Source organism: Notamacropus eugenii, chromosome 3, assembly GCF_028372415.1.
Source record: "Notamacropus eugenii isolate mMacEug1 chromosome 3, mMacEug1.pri_v2, whole genome shotgun sequence".
Lineage (NCBI taxonomy): Eukaryota > Metazoa > Chordata > Mammalia > Diprotodontia > Macropodidae > Notamacropus > Notamacropus eugenii.
The window spans coordinates 79,049,941-79,059,581 of NC_092874.1; positions in this window are offsets into that span (position 1 = coordinate 79,049,941).

Sequence of the window (9,641 nt, forward strand, 5' to 3'; positions counted from 1 at the left end):
CTCAGTCTTAATAAGCTCTGATATACTCCACCATCAAAACAGTATTTACAGGAGTGGAATCTCCTCTACTTTCTAACACATTTAAGAATGTGTTCTCCTCTTCTGCAGGTCACTTCTATTCCTTATTATGACTTGGAGTTGACCCTGAGTTTCTCAAAACAACTCAATGGACCATACTCTGGTAGGATCTAACAGGCTGTAAAGATTTCAAATATGGAACTTGTGATAATCAGTTAGGCTTTCTGTTATCTGAGCACTACTTTAGCTACATTCAGAAAGGCTCATCAACAGTTTAGCTGAATATTGGCTATTTCAGCCACAGTTATTCACAAAGTTAACCCAATGGGTTCCAGAGGGTCTAAAATTTACATCTGTGTACAAATTGTCATCTCAAAGTAGATATCTTAAATAAATATGTGCAAAATGGAACTTATTATTTTTCCCCAAAACCCTTTCCCACCCCCACCTTCCCTTTTACTGTGGTGGGCAACAGCATCCTCCCAGTACCTCAGGCTTACAACCTAGAAGTCATCCTGGACATCCCACTATCTCTCACTCACCATATCTAATCTGTTGCCAAGGCCTGTTTATTTCACCTTTACAACATCTCTCAAATATACCCCACTCTCTCCCCTGACATTGCCACCACTCTAGTACAGATCCTCATCATTTCACCCTGGATTATTGAAATAGCCTGCTGGTGGTTCTGCCTGCCTCAAGTCTCTCTCCACTCTGATCTGTCTTCCAACCAGCCACTAAAGCAATTTTCCTAAAGTTCAGGTCACACCCCCACCCCCCATTTCATTAGACTCTGGTGATTTCCTATTGACTTGTGATCAAATACAAAATGCTGTGCATGACATTCAAAGGCCTTCATTACCTACTCACCTTTGCCTTTTCAGGTCTTCTTTCACTTTACTCCCTGCCATGTACTCTTTGATCCAATGACACTGGACTCTGACCATTTCATGAACCATTATCTCTCAGCTCTGGGCATTTGGGGGGGGGGGTTATCCCCCATGTTCATATCATTTTCCCTCCTCTGCTCCATCTACTGATCAGCCTAGCTTCCTTTAAGTTCCAATTAAAACCCCACCTTCCACAGGAAGCTTTCTCCACTACTTCTTAGTTCCAGTGCCTCATCCTTGTTAATCCTGTATTAGCTAATGTTGTTTGCATGTTTTCTCCCGCATTAGATTGTAAGCTTCTTGAAGGCAGGGGCTGTTTTGTTTTCTTCTTTTGATATCCCCATAAATCAGCACAGTGCCTGACAAATAGTAGCACTTAATAAATGTGGATTAATTGATTGATTTTAAGTAATCATTGCTTAAAAGGTTAACAGTAATCATTATATAAAGGTACTGTGAAGTTCTGGAACTTAATGCAATCAACACAATGTCATCTAAACACCAGAACATCTGGAAGATCTCATTTTCTATAAGAAATCTGTTTTCCACTTGTATTGTGTGTAGGATATCCTTCATGACTCTGGCAAACACCTTTAGCAAGCAAATGTCTTCCTTTTTTTAAAACTTACTTAATGTTGCATTTATCAAGGAATTTTATATGATGTTAACATATGTTAAGATTTTCTTCAATAATAGTTTCAGAATGAAATTAGACTCTCAACTGCTGTTGCCAGGGCTGTTATTTTTCTTTGCTTTACAAGAAGATCAAGTGTTTACTGACTGAGGTGGTTTCTAGACAGCCTCCTCACTGAAATGACTGGCATGTAGCAGTGAAATTTCTCTAAGATATGGCAACAGAGTCAGTGTCTTTAGATTTGTCTAGTTACCATTTTCTTTGCATTTGTTTTTGATTTGACTACCTCAATAGACCCTTTGGTAATTACACATAGATCCTTATTCTCATATTTGTTTCTTCTAATTATTCCTTTTGACCAGCTCTAATTTGTTGATCATCTGATCTCACATGGTCAGCTAATTTAGAAATAAATTCTGTCTTGATAACCAATATCTTCCTATCTGATAAAAAAAAGTCTTCATTTTTTGAGATGTTTACTGCTTGCCATATGCACCACTGTTCAACTCTCATTTCGATAAAAGAAAATTCATGGTTTGCAAGAATAAGACTTAGTAATAGATCAGCTTTTGGATTCTCACTTCTTTATCACAAATCATATTTTCCAACATTTTTTTAAACCAAACATGCCCACCTGTATATGATCATAGGTTCATAGCTATAACTGACAGGGACAATAGAGGTCATTAGGTCTAACGCTCTCTTTTTATATATGAAGCCTAGAGAGATTAAATGATACTGTCAAGGTCATACAGATAGTGAGTAACAGAGCCAGAATGTTAACCCAGGTTCTCTGACTCCAAATTCAAGTCTCTTTCCTCTGTAATACTCAAGATACATATTGATTTTGTTTGGATGATCTTAAGTCTTCATAAGATCTTTGCTTCCTCTACTATAGCTTTTGGTGCACAGATAAAATTATTTTCCTGATGATTTGTTTATCATAACTGTAAGCATTATAAGATGAAGATGATGAAAAGTTCTCGGAAATAATATTTCCTGCAAACACAGAGTACACTGTTTAACTGTACAAACTCCTTGACTCATATTGCAATAGAGAGCCTGTGATTCTTCATTCTTGGCTATAAATTCCTTACATCTTATAGCTTCATTTCCTATGAGAAACAGGAATGTAACCTAGTACTTTTAGTTGCATATCATACTCATTGGTCATTGGACAAAGACCCTGAATAGGCCAACATTTTATAAGTATTTCTATATAGTATAAGAAAAGGGTGCATTTTAGTAGCCTCTGACCCCTTCCCCACTACATTTGTCTCTTTCACTATGGAAGTGGAAGATGGCTGCGAAGAATCTAGGACTTTTGATTTTTATCAGTTTCAGAGTACGATGGCTTTATGTTACCTACCAAGCTGGTCTTGTGGTGATGAGCTTGTATATATTTGGGTATGCTAGTTCTTAGAGAAGAGATATCATATGTCACCAGAATCAAGAACCATAACCCTTCTAATTTGGTAAATTCCGTTGGGGCTTATGCTCTGCTAGCATAACTTTTGGAAATTCAAGACACCTCTGTACCATGATCAGACATTACAAAAGAACCTATGAGGGTGTGCTATTTCATATGATTGCTGGAGGAAATGTATCTCAGGTAGAGGAATGGGAAGGCATAAACTTGAAGACCAGTGAGTAACCTGCTACATAGGATACATGAGAAAGAGTAATGTGAGATAATGTTTGTAACACTGTTATAGGAAGACAGAGTCTTGGGACATGTGTTATATAATTGACCCAATTTATACGAAACCATTTCAGAATGTAGTTGTTATGCCTCAATAGATGTAATTTGCCTTGTATAAATTAATCCATCTAATGATGAATGAAATTCTGAGAGTTAGGTAACAGTCTGAGAGTTGCCTAGAGGCCTGGAAGTTTGTTCATTGCCCACAGTCACACAAATAATGGGTGTGTAGGATCCAATTTAAAACCAAGAATTCCTCAATCCAAGGCCAGAACTCTACACAGTGTTCTAACAATATTCTGTCACAACATTTTTTAGGAGAGTACTGCTGGTGATGACAATGATGAACATTGTCTTTTTGCTTTTTTCATTCATTGCCACAATCTACTATCTTCAGATATTTCACATCTGTGGTAATGTCTGTATATGACATGTAGTGGATAGAGAGAATATGGAGGATCTGGATTCAAGACCTGTCTTTTATATTACTGTCTGGGTGACCCTAGACAAGTCACTGAATGTCTCAGTGTTCTAGGCCAGAGGAGTCACATTCCTGAGTTCTTACCTAACCTGATTAAATTGTACTAGAGAAATAGTTACCAAAGGACTTTTAAAAATAATATCTTATAGATGATGTTCATTTCTGGTTTTCTATGTCACTATGCAGGCTGTGGGGATCATTTCTCTTTCAGTTCCACATCACTACTCAAGGCAACTCTCTAGGACTATAGGTTGCGGAGATGATGCAAATATACACTGGCAGTAGTTTCTTCACCCAGGACTTCCATATGCTAATAAAATCACAAGCCCAGTCCTTATCCTTACACATGTAATATGTTCTGTGATTTGCCCTTTTCTATCCAAATCTCTGATAGGAAATGCATTGATCTTGACAAAGGGCTAAATTTTAGGGATATATACATATATGTGTGTGTGTGTGTGTATCTTATCAAAATGTTCAACGTCTGATTCAATAGCATAAATTATAATTTATTTATGATTATTATTATAATTACTTCTTTAATAGAATAAATTGTAAATAAACTATAATTCAATAAAAAACATACTTATCTGTCTAGCCCTCTTCCTCCCCAATCTTTGTCCACTTACAATAATAAACTCTCTCTCTCTCTCTCTCTCTCTCTCTCTCTCTCTCTCTCTCTCTCTCTCTCTCTCTTTTAACTCCCCGTATGCTCCCCTTCCCTCTAATATTATTCCTTTTAGGGTTCTGTCGGAGTTATAGTTCCCCCAATGTTGAATGTTAAAGGTGGATATTGGGAATTTGTTTAAAATTTGTGTAATAGAATAGATACTTTTCCATATAATTTTGGACATGTCCTTATGAGAACTGAACATGGGGTAGGTTTCTGGATTCTAAAATAGTTTCTATATTTTTTAAGTTATTTCATTTCAGATGGAAGTAATATAAACTCCTTGAGGGCAGGACTGTTAATTTTGTTTTCCCACAAACCCTAACACAGACCCTTGAATGGAATAAGGACTTAATAAATGGTTCTTGAATTTTTTTTAAAAAAAGACTCATTATCACTTTATTTTAAATTATGTAGTTCTGGAGGCATTTTAGAACATTTCGAACTAAAGCAAATAATGAACAATGCATGTTTGCCTGATAACGTTTGACAGGTTAAATTTTCAAAAGACTTCTAATGAATGGGGACATTATGGTCTAGTTAATCAGTGGTTCCAACGTCTTATGAAAGAGCACCGGTTCTTAATGCAATTAGCACATTGTTACCCATGAATATTAGGGGCTAGAGAACCATTAATCACTTTACCATTTTTATGATGCACAAGACATCCCCTATGACTTTGGCAAATGCTTCTAACCCCAAGATCTAGATTCAAATCCTACATCTAATATATATATGTATATATATATATATATATATATACACACACATATGTGTGTATACACTCATTCATACATACATGTGCATATGCATACATACAAAAATACACACATACATACATATATGTGTCTGTGTGTGTGTGTACAGACACACACACATTTTTTTTTCTAGTGCTTGTGATTTTGGACCTCTCAGGACCCTTCTAGATTTAGACTTATAATCTTAGAAAGAAGATAACAAGTCTTCCAATACAAAGACCTGAAATATCACCTAGTTACCTTCACCTTACTAGCATGACCATGAGGAAACTATATGTCTTCTCTAAATCCTAGCGAACTCCTTTTAAAAAATAGGAAAATGATATCTGAGCTATTCAATAAGTTGGTTCTAAAGAAAACATTTGTAAATGTTCAGTCAGGTATGTGTGTGACAGGGATGGGGTAGGTATTTATGAGTCATTTCCACAAACAAAATTAGAACTTAATCAAAATCTGTCATTGGCATTTTTGGTTTGCATACCTCTTCTCCTCTTCTTCTCCCCCTCCCATCCCCTGCCATAATTTTCAAGCATCTAATGTCCTCACATTTTTCCCACCTGAGGTCCCTCTTTCACATAAAGGTATTAGTAATAAATAGCAACTTGAGATATATTTCTTCTAGGTGTATTTCCGTCAGAAGTACATTAAGTACTTAGCACAGTGCTTAGCACATATAGGCTCAGTAAATGTTCCCTACCCAGTCTTCTTTCTGATCATATTCAAATGGACATACTCATTTTCACCTTCTTGATATTTCACATTGCCAACACTAAATTTGACTAATTCTAAGGCCACTCTATTCGAGAAGTGGAAGATAGGAGATGCATACGTTCCTCCTAACATTTTCAGTGTGGTATTATGATCTTTTCTGATAATGGTGTCGATAAATATTTCTTTTATAATTTTTCAAGGTCTTTGGAAAAGAAAGTCTTATGAAATAAGACTTCCCCCATTTGACAATCACTAGTAGGCTTCATGGGAAATCAAACTGCAACGCTTCTAACTTAGATTTTGGCACCTTTGAAAAATGACTCCATTGGGCAGAGAAATCATTGACTTCGAGATGAACATCTGTAGAATCTTCAAGTAGTTTTCCAATCTGCCCTTCACTTCTCCTCCAGTGAAGTGTTCCTCTGAGCCAGAGGAAAGTCAGTTTGAGGTGTGAAGATGCATTAAGTTTCAGGTCATTTTAAATCTTGCATTTTTCTGATACACAGACTCTCACCTCTGTCACTTAACTCTCACATTGGTCAGTTTATTCAATAACATTTAATTGAGTGCCTACTAAATGTAAAACTGTTAGAGCCTAAGGTTAGAAAGACCACCCCCCCCCCAAAAAAAAGTCCCTGAGCTCAAAGGTCTTTTTGGTTAATATGGGACAGTTAGGAATTGCAGTGGCTAGAGCACTAGGCCTGGAGTCAGGTAGATCTGAATTCAAATCTGCCCTCAAATGTTAGTTGTGTGTCTCTGGGCAAGTCACTTAACCTCTGCTTGACTCAGTTTCCTCAGGTTGTGGTGGGGATAAAATGAGATGATAATTGTAAAAGCCTGGCACATAGTAAGCACTATATAAAAGTTAGCTCTTTTTATTTGGGAGCTGCAACAGCTACACAGACAAGTATGTTGTAAAGAAAATTAAGGAGGGAGAAGGATAAGGAAAAGTTTCTTAAAGGAATTGATTCTTACACTGAGCCTTGAAAGAAAATGAGGATTTTGAGAGGTTTAGATGAGGAGATGAATTTTAGGTCTAGTGAATGCCTTGCAGGAATGTATAAACAAGTAGAGGAATGAAAGATTGAAGGATAAAGATGGGCAAATAATCCAATTGGGTTGGAATACAGAAGTCCTTAACAGGAAGAATAATATAAAATAAGGCTAGATAAGGAATTTAGTTGAGGAAGGACTTAAATACCAGCCTGAGGAGTTTGTATTTTATTCTAGAAGCACTGAGGGACAACATGGTCAGACTTGTGCCTTCAGGAGATTCTTTTGCTGATGTGTGGGGCAGAGATCAGACAGGGGAGATGCCAAAAGTAAAAGGACCAATTAGTAGGCTATTCTAGCAGACCAGGTGAGAAGAGATGAGGATGTGGACTGTGGTGATATCCATCCTAACAGAAACCACCCTGCTTCACAACAGGGAATATTAGGCACAAAAGTGAAGCAGACACAGCTTACACTTTGTTAACTCTACCAATGTAGCATCTTGTCATCCGCTCAGTGGGCCCTCAGCAAATGATTCAGAAGGTGATTTTCACATCAAGAATGTCATTTCATTTTACATTGATCACACCACAACTGTGATGTGCCCTATCTTTGGGCCTTTGTTAACCTGCAGTAGATTGAAACAGGAATCCCTAAAATAGAAAGAAAGTATGGAAGCTAAATCAAATGGAAAACCATTTTACTGTTCAGTCTCAAACTATCCACAGTGAAAAACTGTCTGAGTAAGAAGAATTGTCGAATAACCTGTTGTCATGGTAACGAATGAACTAAATTCACATAGGAGAAGATACTAGGAAAATAAAAGGTTTAGGGTTTAACATTTCTGTGATTAAAAATATTTTTGTTAACTTATGATTAGAGATTTCCTCTTTTGCTTTTTTTCCAACAAGACCTTCCTTAGAAGAAACAAAAAATTAAATTTAATCAGTTAAAAAAAAGTCAAAAAAGTCATCCAAATACCATTTATCCTACAATTGTGATTTATGTAGCTTTTTAATTTCCAATGGCGCTCTTGGTAATCTAGTTTTCTGGGAATTTATTGTGCTTTTATCTTTGGCCTCTAACCCATCGAAATTATTACTCTAATTTCATTCATATTGGCAAGCCATGGACTCTGACTTTGCATTTTCTATTTTATGTCCTTTTATTCTAACTTTTATTAATCTTCTGTTTGTCTCTGATGCTTTTCCCTACCACAACAGTCTGAAAATTAAATGAGTCCTCATGACTTAAAAGGAGGCATTGAAGACATGCCAACTGCTATGCTTCCCAAAAAAGCTTTTAGTTGGTTTTGTCCTCAATTTAAGCAACATATTTTATTTATTCTTTACATTCAGAGGCAACTACCTAAATATAACACAAACATGGGACAGAACTGGGCTTTTCATTTCCTGGGCCAAGGTTTAATGCAACAAAAATGGAAACAAAAATATTAAACCAAAATGGTTGCCTCCTTTTTTCTTGTACCTGTGATAGTTGCTAAATAGAGCACCATATTTTTCACCAAGAGTTAGCTATTTGAAGGAGAAAATTCATTTAAGAAATATTTCTTAAGTGCCTACTTTGTGTAGATGGAATACTGTGTTAGACATGGCAGCAATTTTTTTTTGGTGTGGGAAGGGAACTACCTTATTACTGGAGAAGAAAATGGCAATCCACTTGAGTATCTTTGCCAAGAAAATCCCAAATGGGGTCACAAAGAGTCAGGTAGGACTGAAAAACAATTAAACAACAACCAAGTACCAGTGAAGAAACTTAGGTAACAATGCAGATTATATTAATAATTGACCTTCATCTCATAAGCTTAGACAGTTGCCTAGGGTAGAGAGTGAGAGATTAAGTGACATGGCCAGGATCATACAATCAGTATGGGACACTGGAGGGACTTGAACTCTGGTCCTCTCGGTTGTGAGAGCAGACGTTTATCTCCTACAACATGCAATAAATGTAATATAAGTCATACTGGAAAGACACTGACCCCTCTTTGTTTCTACTCTAAGAATTTTGGAGTGAGTATGCTATTGCCACTCTTCCAAGAAACTGATTAGACAGCTTCTTTGTCCTGATTCTTCTGCAGCTAAGTCTTTTTTAACTGTTGCCCATCACTGAAGAGACGGGTAGTAACCGTTGATTGAAAGTGTTATATAAGTGCCAATATTATTAGTTGCCATGGACAGCTATCATGCTAAATAGAGATCTATCCTCAGAGCCAGGAAGACCTGGGTTCAAGTCTTATCTCTGACACATACTACCTGTGAGCTTTATTTATGTGCTATGAGCAGTAAAAACAAGGAGGTGCCAACTACCCTCGGAGAGGAAGTGTCCTTATCTGAAGTTCTCTTTATCAATGAAATCATAACTTTAGTCCCAATCTCTAAATGCTTTGGGTATCCTTAACCGCTCCTATGATCCATTCAGGACCAATGCTCCTTCTGCTTATTCTTTGATGGATCTATAGGCTTTTTCCACTGATGCAAATCTCAACTCTTCCATGCCTCTTCATTGTCTTTGAGTCTTGTCTGTGTCTTATGTCTTCCTATAAATTTTCCACAGAAGATTTGACCCCACTTACCTTGAGGTCGTTTCTCTATATTTCTTGACATTACATGGATATCATTGGAGCTAGCTCATAGGATTGCTCCATTTTCTCTTCTAGTTATACGTCTCCTGTACCATGTTTTTTTGTAATGATCTCAAATTCCTACCTGACACAAAGTTCCATCTTTTAAACTGTAGCCTCCCCTTTCAGTCAAATGTAAGCTT